This window comes from Ptychodera flava, chromosome 21 (genome assembly GCF_041260155.1).
Source record: "Ptychodera flava strain L36383 chromosome 21, AS_Pfla_20210202, whole genome shotgun sequence".
Taxonomy (NCBI): domain Eukaryota; kingdom Metazoa; phylum Hemichordata; class Enteropneusta; family Ptychoderidae; genus Ptychodera; species Ptychodera flava.
The window spans coordinates 13,889,679-13,908,900 of record NC_091948.1 but is presented as its reverse complement, the minus strand read 5'-3'; the positions used below and the strand labels follow the sequence as shown (position 1 = coordinate 13,908,900).

At 37.3% G+C, this 19,222-nt stretch overlaps 1 long non-coding RNA gene across 2 annotated transcripts; it reads right to left on the bottom strand.

Moving 5' to 3' along the window:
* Positions 1 to 711: 711 nt before the first annotated feature.
* On the bottom strand, positions 712 to 17,769 carry LOC139121472 (uncharacterized). Of its 2 annotated transcripts, none has more exons than XR_011549284.1 (3): positions 17,344 to 17,769; positions 7,107 to 7,220; positions 712 to 2,845 (listed from the first exon to the last, which is right to left on the bottom strand). It is a non-coding gene; the product is annotated as an uncharacterized lncRNA (long non-coding RNA). The 2 variants fall into 2 exon arrangements; XR_011549283.1 differs by having other exon boundaries at positions 720 to 2,845; positions 7,107 to 7,214.
* Positions 17,770 to 19,222: the final 1,453 nt, after the last annotated feature.

Here is a 19,222-nt window from a genome sequence, read left to right as displayed (position 1 = left end):
TTAGGGGATACTTATCTAACCGGTACACTGTGCCAAAAGTGAGAAATCCATTGAGGATTCTTCTGTATATTGTTCTGGATACTTCAAGAATCCACCAGAATACTAAAATATACATTATGTATGCCAGTGGATTCTGGTGGTCAATGGATTCTGTCGGATACGGAACAGAATCCATTGCTTAAATCCATTGCAGGATTCTGCTGGATTCACGTGTTATCCATTATATATGTATTTCAGGATACTACTGGATTCTCTAATTTATAGAGAATCAAGGGACCAGTACTTTTGGCTTGATTGATTACATAATAATGGAAGGGACAGTTGCCGCATATATCCATACTTATTATTCACCAATTTTTACATATAATAATTATCCAACACTGTCTTCGGGGGACCTGGGTGTGGGGGTGGGTCCTCAAATAACAGTAATGCTTTGTAGCTTTTGACTCATGTATTTCTACTCATACAGGCATCACATACACTATATATATATATAATATATATATATATATATATATATATATATATATATATATATATATATATATATATACATATATATGTGTGTGTGTGTGTGTGTGTGTGTGTGTGTGTATACGCAATGAGTATTCTTTTTACAAGTGAAGACACCAATGTAATGATGCTTTCTACAGCAAATAGAGTACAGATTGCATCTGAAACTATACTGCAATTTAGATACACAAATCCAAGATCACTGTAAATGATTCTTCTTTATTCCAAACGAATGTGTAAATGTTAGTAAAATAAATAAAAATACAGACAAAAAACATTCAGAACAATTTTCCTGAGACACATTCAAAGTTATCTTCAATACTGTAAAAAAAGAATTTCCATAGCCTTGATAACTCTAATATCAATTAATGCAGTCACTTTTAAATATGCCTGAGCCTAACAGGGAAATATGGTTCATCAGAACAATTTGATATCTTACCATTATCATCCCTATTGACCTGTATACAAAATTTTGAAGCAATCTGTTGACCTGTTTCAGAGAAATTATTTTAAACAAAACAGGAAAATAACCCAAAATACAACAAGCAACTAAAAATCAGCTCAATTAAACCCATATGACAATTTAAATTATAATAGAATTCATTGTTTCACGGCCTGATCTGTGAAAATAAAACACAGTGAATCATGTGTCCCAAACAGCAAAATAGTGAAATTAAATCCTGGTGAAAATTAATGCTCTTTACAGTATGCTGTAAATTTTGGCATACGTTAAAAGATATACATGTGTAGTATTCCTAAGTTTTGTACAGTAAGTTTGTGTCAATTGAGATGTGTCAGCTAATGACTGTGTAATTCACCAAATTACAAGATCAACTATGTGTACCTTTAAATATAGGAATAAAAAATCATTTCAAGAGTTTCTTGATTGAATATGAAGCACTCAAGCTATCTACACAGCAAGAAAAGGCAGACACATGCCTGTAACAGAGGATAATCATTACCTGTAACAGGCCAAGAGAAATAACCTTTTTTGCAAGACCAGTAAAAACCTGTCAAATTTTAGGGTTGTGTAAATTCTGATTCATGGTGGTACAGGATTGTATACAATGCTGTAAATTCTGACTGTATCAAGACCTATAATTGCAGCACTGAACCACCGGTGTGCGTACAGTGGTGTGTCAGCTACAGGGCCTGAAAATTTGGATGGATTTCAGGGTGTAAATTTGTTGTAAAAATTAGCAAATTTTGATGATTGAAGCAGAAAGAAATGTTATTGTTTGAACACTGAAAAATTTCAGACCCTGTTAGAGATCAGTGTTCACAGCACTGTGTACAGGTGCTGTAATTGGTAGAAATACAGCCATGTGTTTACAGTACTTGATACAGACATGTGCATCAGCCCCTGATAGAACTCCTTCTGTATTTGCTGACACAGACCTGTAACACAGTTTGTATCAGGCCTGTGCAGGAACTGTCTCAGGGGTGAATTTTTTTGTAGTGTATGTTTAATTAACTCTTACTTATCACATACATGTATGTGCACTGTTAAATTGTAGCTTTTGTTCAGTTCATCAAAATCTAAAAAAGTAGGAAAAATTGCTCTGAAAAACACAATATTGCATATCTCAGGACAAACTGATTACTGCTTCAATTATATTATCCTACGAGACCTGCATTTAAAATTTCAAAGCAATCTGACAAGCAATTTCAGAGAAATTTTTGGACAAGAAATAGAAAAATACCATCAGTAACACGGTGTGGCTCACATTTGTTTCAGCATGTTTAAACACTGTAACTGCACCTTGATAAATTCTTGAGGGCACAAATCCAGATACGTCAAAGTGACAAATTTCAGCAGTACTTCAAAGATGTACTTGTGAAGTATTTGTAAGTTATGCCTTGGTTATACTAAACTTTTCTTGGTGTAACTGACCTGTGCCAGCTAATGACTTTATATTTCACTGAACTTACAACACCAGCTCTGTGTACTACTTTTCAAGTAAAGCAATTAAAATTGAGAACAAATCAGTTGCTGACCAACAGAGGGATGATGGATAATTACTCAGAAAAGCTATGCATCACTGTTCTGTCTCACACAATTGTCACTGAACTGTTTTTATCAGGTGGTCTCTCACTGGCTCTGCCATACTTCCTCTGCAGTATGTAGTGTCTTGAATTAGAGTCATTAGCATTCGCTGATTGAGTGTGTCTATCCTATCAAAACGTTTAGTTTGTCAGATCGCCAAGAAGGCCTGGAGGCAATTATCCTTCCATCTGGTGGGACCTCCTCATCAGACATCAGGTCTGCAGTTACATCATTCCAGAAACCCTTCTCATCTGCATTGATCACTGCACTTCTCCTCTTTAAAATCTGTAGGTAGAAATGATAAATGATGGTTATTTAAAATAATGCAAAGAGTGAGATAAATGATGGCATAATACTTACAGTCACTGCCATAACTAACAATATGGTACTTTGATATTTTAAGATCAACTCTGGTATCATGACTTATTACTGATTTGAACATATTATGTTGCCTTCCATTCCACCTATGCTTAGGAACATAGGGAAATTCATGTATCATTTTAACATTGTCATCCTTGTCCAAAGACCTTTGAGCACATCAGAATGGAACTGTCAATTTACATAACCCTCAACTAAAGTAAGTCTTGCTTTGTTAAATTTTATTTGAACCCATTAGTACATTTGTACAATTATTGTGACAAAATTGTTGACTCTGTATATCTAATAGTGCTAACTATGCAAAGACCCCAACCCATACTACAAATATCCCATGATTCATTCTGATTTGTACCAACAGAGATTCCCTAGTCAAGCCAGGCATAGCTCACATGTGTAGAGAAAACTGTAGACTACTAAAAATAAAATTTTGAAAAAATGCTTTGAAGGAGACTCATTGTCAATAACCATTTCAAATGATTTTTCAATATCATGCATTATTTAGAGTACATATAACACAATGGGAACTAATTTGGGATAATTGGATGAAGTAATGTCGATTTCATCTACAAATGTAACCTCATCTACTTTTCTTTTTATGTTATGCACTTGTTTTTATGAGTATTTGGTAATATTGCAACATTCAACTATAGGGCACCTAACATATTTGAGAAATTTGAAAAATATGAAAATCCAATTATCCCAATTAGTTCAATCGTGTTATATACATTTTATATAATTTCAAGAAATTATATAGACAGCCATACAGAAAAGTTTGAAGTATAATAGAGATACTTGAAGCATGGACTGGCTGTTGTTGAATACTGTTCAATAACTGTCAGTTCAGCCACTAAGTAAATACTAGTTCAAAACTATATCCTTGTTCCCAGCGGGTGCAACACTGAAGCTGTTTTGACTATGCAAAATGTTTTTATGAAAAATGTATATTAGTTACATTTTGTGAAATAAGGCAAGAGTTTTCTTGCACACAGTTGGTTGTTCCAAAACAGTTTCGTATAATGTTAATAAAAGATAAAACTATGGTTTTTTAGCACATCGTGTAATCTGGAACATGTTATCAGAGCATAAGCTTGTTTCATCTTTCAATATTAAATTTGCAACAAACTCTTGGACATGAGTGTGTCTTGTGATATTGTTTCAAAGTTGTGTTCCCTGGCAAGGTTCATAAAATACACTTCATGGATTCCTTCAACAATATTTTGGCCAGTTAAAAGCTGTTAAAAGTGTTAAAAGCTCATCCTGAGTTTGACTATGCTATTATTGTATGTTATGTTATGTACATTTGTGTTTTGAACTCAATCTAAGAGCCCCTTTAGTTGTTTCAACACTACAGATAAAGTATGGCATAAAACTTCGCCTCAGATCGCCTCTGTATCGTTTCCGACATTGCTGTCGCCTAAGTTTGTTTATTTTCTATATCGTTTCATTACCGCCTCTGTATCAGCCTTGCATTGCTTCCGCATCGTATCAGCCTAAACATCGCCACTGCATCGTATCAAGTCAATTTCATGGTCCCAATTGGCCACGGCATATTATTCACTCAAAAATGCCACAGCAAAGTTGCCGCCTTCGGAAATTTCGCCGCCTGGCATTGCCCATGTTTTTGAGAGTAAAGGTATACAAAATGAAAGATCAAATACATGTGTCCAACCCCATATGTCCAACATTATCCATTCATGAAATGTTGCTTCAACACACAAAAATGGGAACAAAGTTGAAACATATTGTGATTATAATGCGCTTCTTTTACGAATTGCTTTTATTTGATATGAAGTTTGTATACCGTTTTATTTGCGAACATTTTTGTAACAAGATAGCACTCTACCAGGGACAGACATTAACGGTTGCAAGTGAAAGTCGCGTTTGGACAACTGCAACTGAAACACCAGTACGGGTTGCCCGATGAGACAAGTGTCAAAAAGTGACGTGGGACAACTTTTCCACATGACTAGAAACCCAGAAATGTGTGGTACTGTGTGCGGATTACCATTTTAAATGACTGAAATTAGTATTTTTAAGCTTAAATACATGTACGTCCTTGAAAGCGCACAAGAAAACTGGCCGTACAAAGTAAGGACAATTGCTAAAATAATAACTGCAGTGTATCATATACTAGGTTAACACATATAGTGATGCCGCCATGAATTCTCCTAACGCTTTACACAGTGACCTTTAAACCCGATTGACGTGAATAAATTATGATGTAGAGGAAGTCCGTGACCTTTAGTCACAACACATTGATAACACTCTGATAGCGGGAACTTCCAAGTGTTTCAATAATTGCTACGCAATTCATACTATAGAGTTACACTCCGCAACCAATTATCCATCACAAATAAAATTAATTTTAGGCAAACTATCGCACCATGCGCATACGGTATAAATCTGAGTTGGCCTACATATGTCACGCCGCGCCAATCACTCTAAATCACGTACCCACATCGTCCAAGACGTTCAAATTCATGATTATTAACCGATCATTTACCTTCAACTAGATAAAATCTTGTCTATATTCTCAATTTTCGATGACTTTTGACGAAATGACATCGACTTTTCATGCCCGATATCTCATATCCGATGTCTTTGAGTTCCGTGAATGAGGCGATGCGCTAGTGAAACGATACGGAACGATACCAAACACCGAGTGAGCGATGTTGGATTTGGGTTGGGCGATGCGGAAACGATACGGAAACGATAATGAGGCTAAAAAAGCGAAGCTTTGGGCGATACTTTATCTGTATGTTTCTCCAAAATAATTTGCAGGGTTTACACATTTCATTGTGATCTCAAAGTTTGACATTGAATAAGCTGCATAACTATCGATTACATCTGTATCTTCAAGGGAAGGTTAACAAGCGACCTAGCGGCCGATATAGCTCCGCTGTGTTTATGTAGAGAATAACTATTTTTGACACATGTTGGTGAAGAAGGTGGAAATCTTTGATAGCTCATTTCAATGGCCAGAAAAAAGAGGCTAAAATATCTGCAAAAATATACAATTGAAGATTTCATCATAATTTGAATTTTACATCGGATCATTCCAAAGAACACGTCCACTAAAGCTATCTGACGAGTAGTTTTTAGAGAATAAAATTTTCTGACCAAAAATGGCAATGATTGTCCCCTAAAATAAAAATTGCAGATTTCACCATAATTTTAGTATATCACATATTACAATAATCCCTTGGAACCTGTATACCAAATATCAAAGCTATCCACTTGCAGTTTTTGAGAAACAAATTTTTTTAACAGAAATAGCAAAATTGCCCCAAAATATACAAAATTGCAGAGTTTCATCATAATGTCAAAATATCAAATTTAGTTATTCTGTAGGAACCTGCATATCGAATTTCAAAGCTATCAGACCAGTACTTTTTGAGAAATACATTTTTCAACAAATGGCAAAAATTACCAATAAATAACAAAATTGCAGATTTCATCATAATTTCAATAAATACCATTAAGTTCATCGGTAGGAACCTGTATAACAAATTGCAAAGCTAAGTTACCCTAAGTAAACTGCACATCAAATTTCAAAGCAATCCGACGATCGGTTTCAGAGAAGATGACTTTTTTACCAAAAACAGGAAAAATTGCCCCAAAAATACAATTATGGAAATTTCACCACAATTTGAACAACCTTGACTGGGGTTACCTCCAGGAACCTCTATACCAAGTTTCAAATTAATCTGACTTGAAGTTTCAGAGAAGAAGATTTCTTGACCAAAAACAGGAAAAATTGCCCCAAAAATACAATTATGCAAATTTCACCACAATTTGAACAAACTTGAGTGAGGTCACTCCTATGAACCTCCATACCAAATTTCAAAGAAATCTGACTTGCGGTTTCAGAGAAGAAGACCATAGTTGACGGACGGACGACGACAGACAATCAGTCTATCGGATAAGCTCCGCGTCTCTGACAGCGGAGCTAAAAAGGCAGATTTTGTCGCTTAAAGCTGTTAGGTGCTCTGCAAATGTATAACCAAATATCAAAGCTGAACTAAGTAAAATTGATTTTACTTGTGTCATGATGGTTCTACCATGTACATGTACTATAATTCACCAACACTGGTGCTTTGGTTACCTTGTCCTTCAAAGTTCACTGGTTTAGACTAAAAATTATCAGTGCAGACTTTGTAGTACATACCTCTCTTATTCTCCTGTTGTTGGCATGCCTTTTTGTGTAACTCTGTCTTTCCTTGAGACACTACCCTTTTCCTACTTTTTCAGTGCCTAATAAACATCTCCAAGGGGCCTGCATCTTGCAAGGATATAAATAAAAGAGTTAAAAATCTTACTGTGAAAAATCAAAATATCTGAAACACAGATGATGAATCATCATATTTCATGTGACAATAATGACAATGAATAATCATATTAATCTGAATATCAATTGGTATTCACATTTGAATCAGACAATAGCATTCCCATGGCCTACAAAGGCTTGACATCATCGGATTCCCACTGCACTAAGCATGGATGAAAGATTGACTCTTTTTACATCCATGGTTATACAATAATACAAAATGTTCATGTTGAAAATAAGACCATATTTCATTTGATACAGAAATTGCATTAATTTAGAAAGTTAGAAATCATTAATGAAGTGATGCAAAATAAAATGACATACCATGTTTAGGTAAGATCAGAATTATTCTCATGTTTACTTTAAGGCAGATGAGTTGCAACTTTTGACATTATTTTTATGATTTTTATATTTAGATTAAAATCAGTTCATAGCAAATTTCTACAACTCAGAGATGTTTACTCTAGTATAATTATTGTTACGTGCAGAGAAACGAACAAAAGGGTGAACTCAGCAGTTAACGTTTAAACAAAATTTATTACAAAAATAAACTAATTGCTAAGTTAGGGATAGAGTACAAGCTTTAAAAGTGTACAGACTACTTATCTCAGCTGGGACGGCAAAGCTCCAGTCTCAGAGTTGTAACAGTCAGTTGGATGAATGAACAGTCCTTGCAGGCTTGAAGCTGCACAAGTCCACAGTATAAATCCAGCGTTGGCAGTGAAGGTCTTGAAAAGTCTAGAGAATGACTACTGCTGGAGTTTAGTAACACACAAGAGACACGATCCCAAAGTCTGACTGGAAGCTGTGCACGTCCCTTTTATATACACATGCATATAAGAACAATCTAGAACTTTTATTGACATGCTAATTACTGTTCTAAAATTATCTCCCTTACACAACTAATCAACTTTCCAGAACATTCCAACATGACTAATTGAATTCAAGGTTGTGAGGTCATTAAGGGCAGTGACCTTGAGAATGTTCTAGACTAATTGAACTCAGGTCATGATGAGTGTGGGGAAATGACCTACATAACACACCCCCTCTTCAAAAAAGAAAATTTTTCAAAGAAAAATCTTTCTTTTACAAATGTAATCTTGAAAAGGATTTAAGTACTCAAATTTTGTTGTACTCTAAAGTAAATTTCTTGAAAGTGAACAACAATAAACTCTAAATACGAGAGAGACAGTCTGCAATTAAATTGTCTCTGCCTTTGATATGTCTAATGTCAAGATTAAACTCCTGTAACATTAAACTCCATCTTAGCAATCTCTGATTTTTGCCTTTGAATTTCTGCAGAAAAACAAGAGGGTTGTGATCAATATAAACCACTATTGGCTGATTTGAAGAAGTAACATAAACTTCAAAATGCTGTAAAGCTAATATCAAAGATAAACACTCTTTTTCGATTGTAGAGTAGTTTCTCTGGGATTTGTTAAATTTGCGTGAAAAATAGCAAACAGGATGATCTACACCATGACTATCCTCTTGCAATAAAACAGCACCAGCAGCCGTATCACTAGCATCCACAGCTAATTTGAATGGCAAAGTGAAATCTGGTGCAGACAACACTGGAGCACTTTGCAGTATGGCTTTAAGTGTATCAAATGCCTGTTGGCATTGTTCTGACCAAACAAACTTTACTTTCTTTTTAAGTAAGTTAGTCAAAGGCTCAGTAATTGTATAGAAATTTGGACAGAATTTTTTGTAGTAACCAGCCATACCGAGAAAACGCATCAGTTGTCCTTTGGAGTTTGGTACGGGAAAAATTGAAATAGCACTGATTTTGGCATCAAGAGGTTTTACCTTACCCTGTCCTACAGTATGTCCGAGGTAAGTTACCCTCGCCCAACCAAACTCAGATTTGGCAAGGTTGACAGTCAACATTGCTTTGCTCAGTCTCTCAAAGAACTTCCGTCTGAGTTTGATGTGTTCCTCCCAGGTGTCACTATACAGGATGACGTCGTCAACGTAGGCTGCACACCCGTCTAGCCCGGATATGACGTCGTTGATCATCCGTTGAAACGTTGCCGGAGAGTTCTTCATTCCGAATGGCATCACCTTGTACTGGAACAATCCGTCTGGTGTAACAAAGGCGATATTTCACGAGCACGAGCCGTCAGAGGGACTTGCCAAAATCCCTTCAGTAGGTCAAATTTCGTCACATACTTGGCTTTTCCCACTCGGTCGATGCAGTCATCAATCCTCGGGATTGGGAAAGTGTCTGTCTTTGTTAAAGTGTTGACCTTCCTAAAGTCCGTGCACATACGATAACTGTGATCTGATTTGGGAACAAGTATACACGGCGAACTCCAGTTACTTTTACTGGTTTCAATAAAGTCATTGTCCAGCAGGTATTTGACTTCTTCCTGGAGATATTTTGCTTTTGTTGGATTCAGTCTGTATGGATGTTGTTTTACAGCTTACTGTCCCACATCAACGTCGTGAAGATGACGTTTGTCCCCACCACAACAGCTAAAAACAACTCCCTATATTAACATCTTGAAACAGGTGTTTATATTCGTGGAGCAGTTCTTTCACCTGTTGTTGTTGTTCTGGCTGGAGGTGTGCCAACTTTGTAGACTCCAGCTTCTCCAGGATTTCTGAGTTCTGAAGCTTGACCGAGCCCAGCTTTGAGTTTAGAGTATTTTCACTCAAGTCAGTTTCAGTATCACTATCTTCATAATGGCTTGAACTGACTGCACTGACAGGCTGAGTTATAGTAGGATTATCCCTATCCAAATATGGCTTAAGCATATTTATGTGACATAGCTGTTTTTGTTTTCGCCTGTCAGGTGTTATTATGATGTAATTTAAATCACTCAATTTCTTATCAATTAGGTATGCCCAAAGTAACGAGCATGGAGTGGTTTGCCAGGAATTGGAAGTAGAACAAGAACTTTTTGACCTGGTTCAAACTTCCGTTTTGAGGTGCTTTTATCATATTTGGTTTTCATTGACTGCTGAGATGACTCAAGATTTTCTCTGGCTAATTCACATGCTTTAGAGAGTTTTGTACGAAAATCTGACACACATTGCAAAATATTCAGACAATCATCATCGTCTGATAGGAATTTCTCTTTAACGAGCTTAAGTGGGCCACGGACTGTATGTCCAAATACAAGCTCAAATGGGCTAAAACCAAGAGACTCCTGAATTGACTCTCTAACAGCAAAGAGCAAAAAATGAATTCCTTCATCCCACTGCTTCTCTGTGTCAAAACAGTAGGTCCTAATCATGTTTTTCAAAGTTTGATGAAATCGCTCAAGAGCACCCTGACTTTCTGGATGATAGGCGGATGACCTATACTGTTTAATGCCTAGCTGATCCATTACTTGTTGAAAAATTCCAGACATAAAGTTGGAGCCTTGATCGGACTGGACACATTTAGGGAGGCCAAATAAAGTGAAAATTTGACTAAAGCTTTCACTATAGTCTTTGTCTTTATATTTCTCAGTGGTATGGCTTCTGGAACCGAGTTGATGTACACATAATTGTCAACATGTACTCATTTCCTGATCTCGTTTCTGGTAGGGGCCCAACACAGTCTATTAGTATCCTACTAAATGGTTCTTGAAATGCAGGAATTGGCTGTAAAGGGGCCTTTGGAATGGTCTGATTTGGCTTTCCTACCATTTGACATGTGTGACAAGTTTTACAGAAATGTGCTACATCCTGCCTGAGATTAGGCCAATAAAAGTGACTGAGAATTTTATGATAAGTTTTCCTGACTCCTAAGTGACCAGCCCAGGGGTTTCATGGGCCAGGCGCAATATTTCAGCACGGTAGGGCTTTGGAACCACAATTTGATGTTTTATAGCCCAATCGTCATCAACCAAAACGTCTGGAGGTCTCCATTTACGCATGAGAATACCAGATTTTGTATAATAGGAAACAGAGCTATCTGAAGTTTTACCTTCATCATCTACTCTGTCAAACAAAGACAAAATATCTGGGTCTTTGTGTTGTTCTGCAATGAGATTTGCTCTAGAAAATGTCTGACTTTGGTCAGCAGAAGTTTTACTGGAAGTTTCAAATCCACGAGGGATAACGGAATGATCCGTGTCAAACACCTGACTGAGAAAGGTGTCATTTAAGTCAACATCTGTGACATTATTTTGAGAGTATTTTGATTCTCGGAAGTTTTCTTGGACATGGCTCGAGTAATAGCACATGAAGGGAAAAGGCCGGGAATGTCTTCCTCTATTGGCTCTGGATTTTGATCTAAACTAGGATTATCAGTCACAAGTGGATTAGTAATGACCTTGTCCCCAGCAGGTCGTTTCCAAGAAGAAGGTGAATCCCTTCAAAAGGCAAAAAGGCCTAATACCTAAAGCCACAGGTCCAGAAACAAAGTCCGAAGACAAATAGACATTATGGAGAGGAACAGGAGTAAAGTCATTGCAATCTACCCCCTTAATAAGAACTTTAGAACCTGAAAATGACTTTTCGGAAAACGGCAGGGTATCTGCCAACAAAGAGACTGGGAAGCCCCGGTATCTCTTAAAATTTTGACAGGGGTAGCGGAAGAGAAATCACTAGAAAGTGATATAAAACCATCATGAATAAATGGTTCGAAAATACCCATAATGCTATCTTGAGAAGAATTGACCTTGACCTCATTATTGGGGATAAGAGGGGTTTAACCTCAGAAAATGTGTTGCACACATTATTAGACTCTAATCGAGTTGATGAAGAAATAAAGCCGGTTGGCTTAGATCCACTTTGACCACTTTGACCTTCACGTTTTCTTTTCAATTTGAAACAATCTGACATTAAATGGCCGTCTTTCTTACAATAATTACAAGAAAGTGTACCAAACTGTTTGTCAGAAGGAGATTGAGACTTGGGATCTGATGATGTGGGAGTGTTACTTGAATTTTGTGAACTGTTGTCATTTGATTTTCTACTGTCCTTTGAGAAATTCTTGGATGAAAAGGAGGAGTTAAATTTACCTGCATTGTTTCTGTATGAAAAGGACTGGGATGGTTTGCTGAGAAATGAAGATTTGTGTGTCAATGAATAATCATCGGCCAAACGTGCAGCAACCTCCAATGTATCTGCCTTTTGTTCATTGATAAATGTCTTGATGTCACTCCGGATGCACCTTTTAAATTCCTCAATCAAAACAAGTTGTCGTAATTTGTCATAATTCTGACTGACCTTTTCAGAAGAACACCAACGATCAAACAGTTGTTCTTTTGTTCGAGCAAATTCAACGTAAGTTTGATCTTTCACCTTCTCACAATCCTAAATTTCTGACGGTAAGCTTCAGGCACCAACTCATAACCCTTGAGAATTAATTCCTTCACAGAATCATAATTTGAAGCCTGCTCTACTGACAACTGAATGTAAATTTCTCTGGCTTTACCCACCAAAGCACTCTGCAAAGCATAGACCAGGACTCCTTAGGCCAATTCAGACTCTGAGCAATTTTCTCAAAATGAAGGAAATATTTATCAACATCCTTTTCTTGGAAAGGGGGAACTAACCTGAAATGCTTAGTGATGTCAAACTTGTCTGAAGGGAAGAATTTTCCTGACTGTCCAAGCTCTAAACGTTTTATTTCTACCTGCAATCGCTGTTCTTCTAATCGCAATTCTTTTTCTCTCTGTCTTTCTTCCATTTCTAATCTTTCCTGCCTTTCTTTTTCTTTCTGTCTTTCTTCCATTTGCAATTCTTTTTCTTTCATTTGTAATTCTTTTTCTTTCTGTCTTTCTTCCATTGCTAACTTTTCACGTGCCAAATCTGCCTGTATTTCTAACTCTAATTTTCTGAGTTCAAAGGAAGACTCAGGTTCATAATCTTTTAGGGCAGACTCCTCAAATGGCCTGAATTAACTAAATGTTTTGCAATCTTGAACTGTATCTCTCGCTTGCGCATAGATCTTTTGACATCTACTTTAAGGAAATTTGCCAGTGCTATGAGGTTGTCTTTTCTGAGGGAATTAAATGTGTCCTGATCAAGGTCCTCCATAAATTCGTCTGGCTTAATTCCGCCATGATTAAATTTCGCTGAGTTCACAGTATATAGTAGTTTTGAAAAGGTAGGCAAAATGTTGTCAAACGGCTCAAAATGTTCGTATCCCGGACAAGCCCCAATTTGTTACGTGCAGAGAAAACGAACAAAAGGGTGAACTCAGCAGTTAACGTTTAAACAAAATTTATTACAAAAATAAAACTAATTGCTAAGTTAGGGATAGAGTACAAGCTTTAAAAGTGTACAGACTACTTATCTCAGCTGGGACGGCAAAGCTCCAGTCTCAGAGTTGTAACAGTCAGTTGGATGAATGAACAGTCCTTGCAGGCTTGAAGCTGCACAAAGTCCACAGTATAAATCCAGCGTTGGCAGTGAAGGTCTTGAAAAGTCTTGAGAATGACTACTGCTGGAGTTTAGTAACACACAAGAGACACGATCCCAAAAGTCTGACTGGAAGCTGTGCACGTCCCTTTTATATACACATGCATATAAGAACAATCTAGAACTTTTATTGACATGCTAATTACTGTTCTAAAATTATCTCCCTTACACAACTAATCAACTTTCCAGAACATTCCAAACATGACTATTGAATTCAAGGTTGTGAGGTCATTAAGGGCAGTGACCTTGAGAATGTTCTAGACTAATTGAACTCAGGTCATGATGAGTGTGGGGAAATGACCTACATAACATTATCCACAGAGTTGGACTGCATGAGGAGATTCTTGTAAGACAAATAATAAATGGGTGCTGCACCCAAATATGGCTGCCTACATGCAACTACATGATAAACAGCGTAAATGGTGGATGTACACATTTAAATCTTTACAAATACAACATGGTGCAACCCACTGAAAGGAAGGGAAAGGGATTCACTCCACTTAGAGGAAAAATTCTTGTTTTCACCTATTAATTATGGCAAGATTTTGAAAATTGCGGGAAATTTAAAATTAACAAAGATGTGCTCAATTTCTTGTCTATTCTGCCACAACAAATGCTGTTGAGGCACAGTTAATGACTATATATCGTTCAATTTGTAGATTGCAATGAATATCTGAGAATTGAAGGTACTTTGAGGTTGGACAAATTTCACAGTGTTGCAGCTCACGGCCTTTTAAAGCCCCAATAGCAGTATCTTTAAGCATTATTTTATGCGCTAACCCTTTTCCTGCCAAGTCCATATTTCACCATCAGGTCAAGATGGTTAAAATTAATGAAACACAACATATTCCATATGGTGTATTTTAACATAATATTGTACATTTGAAGGCTGTAGAAAACATAAATATTGTAAGCTTGATTTTTTTGGACTAAAGATGCTATAACAGGCCAAGCCAAGCAGGTGAAAAACGCCATGTTTGGGCTCAATACCGCGTTTTACTGACTTGGCTGATTGGGAAGTAATAGTCTTAATACTGTCTGGCAGGAAAAGGGTTAACTTTCAAGTTGAAATAAGTTTGTGAGAGTGTATAAGGTGGTGTGTAAGAAGCTGGGTAGAAAGGACTGATGTAGTGTAGAGCTGTGTGCATGTGACATGGCTAATGAATGTAAACAAGACAAAATAGACTGTGCATAATGGCGATAGGCTAGTTGCGACTTGGATTTTTAATGCCAGTAGTTGATGCACCCCTGTTTTAGACAAAGGTGATGGGGCATGCCCTCAAATTGAAGCGTCTGCAATGTCTACCACCCATACAAAGGTTGAACACTACAAGGCAAGCATCCATGTAGGGCCAGCTATGATCGTTTTGAACAGCAATATTTTAGGTCGGACATATCTGATTTTCCAGAGAAACAGCGCTATGTAAAACCCTTAGGTCAGAACCAATGATCATTAATTTCCAAATACATACAAGTTAACAGTATGTTTAAGAGTTGATATATACTTTATTTAAAGCTCCATAAGCTGTATCTTTTGGCTATTTTTCAGAACTTTTGTTTTGTGGTTTTCCTACACTTTCTGCATTGAATCCCTAATTCGTAATTTAATGCCAAGTATTTAGCATGTCAACACAACCTAAACGAGTATAATATACGAAATTACGGTATTGTTGAAAATTGCATTCAAGCCTGGACTAGATTCATTTGTAAACAATAACAATGATCACTACACACATACAAGCTGTGTTGACAAAAAGAATACTTGAAATTTCAGCATGACAAACTTTTTAGGATCAGACACAGTAGTTGATATACAGAAGCAGAACACTGAAAAACTTGCAACAAGTTACAGCTTATGTCCCTTTAACCCTTTCACCCCCAGTTCCCTGTATACAGGTCCAACTTTACCATAGAAAACAATGGATTTGGGACAAACCATGGTGGTGAAAGGGTTAAATCCCACATTGACAGAATATAGTAATTTCCACAGAAGATTCAAGGGTTTTACATGTGTGTTGATGTCCCCCGAATTTCTAAAATGGTCCCCTTGGGACAGGAGTAGGGGTTTACAGTGACCCCCTGTTTTGACATCCCAGATTGAACACTGACAGAGGTGAATGTTTTCACCTGTGACGTTGCATGTTCTGTTCCTTAGGAATATTACCAAAATCAAAATGACTGTTAAAATTTGAATTTACTCATCATATGTTTCACAAATGTATGGTTTCCTACTGCAGTAAAAGCCAACATCCTTCAGAGCTGAAGTAAGTTTGTGAAAATACAGTAATTTTGGTGTATGTGCAATTTTGCACAAGGTAAAGATTGTGCTGTGATTAAATATTTGCCCAAACATGCAAACACTGAGGATACTGTGCATACCTGCACTGAAATCTTCACATAAAGTGCACAGAGTAGTCTAATGTATAATGCAGAGCGCTGAATGTTTTCAACTTAGACATTGTATGTTCTATGTCCTTAGTAATATACCTATTTTTGAAAATGGGGAATTGCGAGGTGTAAGTCTTCCTAAAAGTTTATTTTCTAGAATCGATTTTCATTCTAACATTACTCAAACCTAGCGGCCGATATAGCTCCGCTGTGTAACTAAGGGATACTGTCGCATACAGTTGTCTAGCATCATTACTTGCAAGCTCTATTTTGGAGGCCAAAAGAGTACGCGACAGCTTTGAAAAGAAATGAATTTTTATGTATAAAAATGTGAAAGAACCTTGAGGCTCCCACCTCAATATCAAAATGTTTATGTTACAAAATATTTTGGTCTCGACAAGTTTATCCAGCAAAATCGCTGTAGTGAATATCGCCATGCATTCTGGTCATTTTGGATAAAATTAGCATATTTTTAATGCAAATTCACGTACTTGTCACATTTAAGGTGTCAGAGATTCAGAGATTTTTTGTAATTGATATATTTACCAGCAACGCGGCTCGGAGCAAACAGGAGCTGTTTCCAGACCGGTGGGTGGAGGGACGGTGATTCACTTCACATTGTATCTATGAGGAAACCATTAAATCTTATTTTTCAATACAGAACTAGCCACATCTGTGTATTTATAGATGCTTGATTATTGATATTAATGTACTTAAATTAGACTGAGCTGGTTACTAGTGAATCATGAATGTTGGTGCACGAAATTTGGTTTTTCGAATAGTACCGGATGGTGAGAATAGCGTTTGAAAGCAGATGTGAACAACAAATATGCTATTGGACTTTCACCCAAGTGATTACATGTTTCTAAAGGTTTAGGGTATTCTTTGAAAGTTCAAAGGTCAAATAAGAAATTTTAGGTCAGTTATTAATAAACATCAATAAGACTGTGACACAAAAGACAAATGAAAGTTGGGGGCAATCTTTTCTTGAAAACACTTTTGAAGGTGATTATTCTATATTTTCGAAACACCAACACCAGAACCCTAACACCCCCCCCCCCCGTAATTTCTGTACAGTCCCTCGCCACGAAAAGGTTACATTAGCATGAAGTTGCCTGGGAATTAGATGTTCATTGTTTATTGAAATTTTATCAGCAATATCGATGATTTAAACAACACAAACGTTAGACATTTTTGCAAGATAAAGACATTGCTGAACACGTTTATACGAGAAGGAGTAGACGTATGTACGAAAAGACACTTGGGCTGGTTACATATGGCTGGTTAAGAATAAATAAGACAAAGAGGACAAGTTAACTATACATACCTGTACCTGGTATACTGTACACGACCTCCGTCCAGCTGATGCAGGACTCAGCAGCGATCGAGGGGTCGACCTTTCGCTTGTGCGAAAAGAGTTGCCCTCTTCCGTCCAAATTGCTAAAATGGGTTGTCGAGTTTCGTCCCGATTGAACGGAGAATAAACTTGCTGCTTGTCGAACCGTTGAGCTTCTGGTAGTAGCTCTAAACGTAACTAAGTTCATGACATCGACACGATTGGACTCTCCAGTTGTACTAGATTAAAACGTACAGCGTAGTCGTCGAGATGGTCCAGGATTTCAAGGTAGACTGTAGACATTCCTAAACACGGGCGGGACATGTCAGTAAACGCTAAAAGATGAACGACTGAGATTTTGATCATTGTTGGCGGTACGTGTACGCGACGCGACGCCACGCCGACACCACACTGGGTCTTCTGATTGACCTTTGACCAATATGGCTTACGGCTCCTTAGGTTTCAAATATTCACGAAACGAACTGCGAAGAATTTGATGATAACTATCATTTTTTACTCAATCTTGAAGAAAATGTTATTTTTTCGCTCTCGTTAGACAATAATATTGCTAACTTAGCCCCATCTTTGTCTTACACCAGATAAATGTACAAACTCAAGGGCAGCAGGCTAGAGGGTCAAGTTTTGCCGTGCTATCAGACTGCGGCTTGTATTGTATTTACGCAATATTATCCTCATGAATATTCTGTGTTACGCACACAGACGTGCCAAACCCGTGCACAGAACAGGAACATCGAAAAAAGCTGTTCCGAGGCGATTTTTGAGGGCAGAGGAAATTTTAATTTTGCTCAGGCAGGGAACATGTTTTTAAGTGGCAGGGGAGCAAATTTTAGTGTTTGTTTTGTAGGGCAGGGCAGATATCGGTTGATTGTCCTGGGACAGAGCTTGGCGAAAAACGAGGAGAGAGAAAGCTACTTTTAAAACGGGGACAGGGGAAGTTGAGTCATGGTGTTTCTGGGGATTGGGACACAGGGCTAGTACTTATAACTTTTCATGTCTGCAGGGGAAAAGGAATGACAACATTTTGAGGGAATTTTTTTCCAGGGCAGGGGAAATTGGCAAGTTTTTTTTCGCCACAGGGCAGCTTCAAAAATTCACAGTAGGGAGGGGAAACGGGCAAAAATAAGTGGGGAGTGGGTTTGAGTGCGGCAGGTAGGTCGAAAAAGTTTTAGTGGGAGGGCAAATTATGAATTAATTACCCTCTCGACTGAAAATTAGTCAGTTCACACTATATACCTTATCATTAGTAAGGACCCCTTTAAAAGTGAATTGTTCGTTGGCTGCACCTGGCTGAACCGGATATTTGGCGAGGTCTTTTTCAAAATAGTAAAAACTAGCAGCAATTAGGCCTAATTAAAACTTTGGGTAAGGCCTGCAATCGTGTGTCAGTCATACTAAGAGGTACCAAAACGACTGAAGACAGTATTTCCTAACCAAAAAAAACGGGGTGTCAAAGAAAGTCGATAACTAAATTTTAAAAGTTGAATAAATATTCATGGTCGTTGCTCACTGTTGATTAATTCGTGGAAAGTATCGTGTCTCCCGACTTTGATTCAACATACCCTCTCTTTCTTTCTTTTTTTTTTTTTTTTTTTTTTTGTCGATCGATAAAAGTATTTTAATCTTTAATATTCCATCATTGTAACCGATGTCATATCCAAACCTACTGTATTTAGTTTCTGACGAAAATACAAGGACGTGTCCAATGCGCCAACGTGGTGCAATATGTTTTGAGACATTGAAGAAATATTGTAGTTCGGTCGCGCTCAACCAGGTTGCTCCAGAAGTAAGGATGTCACAACAAGGTCTAGGCGAAAAGATAACGAATCAGTTGTATAAAAACACGGTTTTT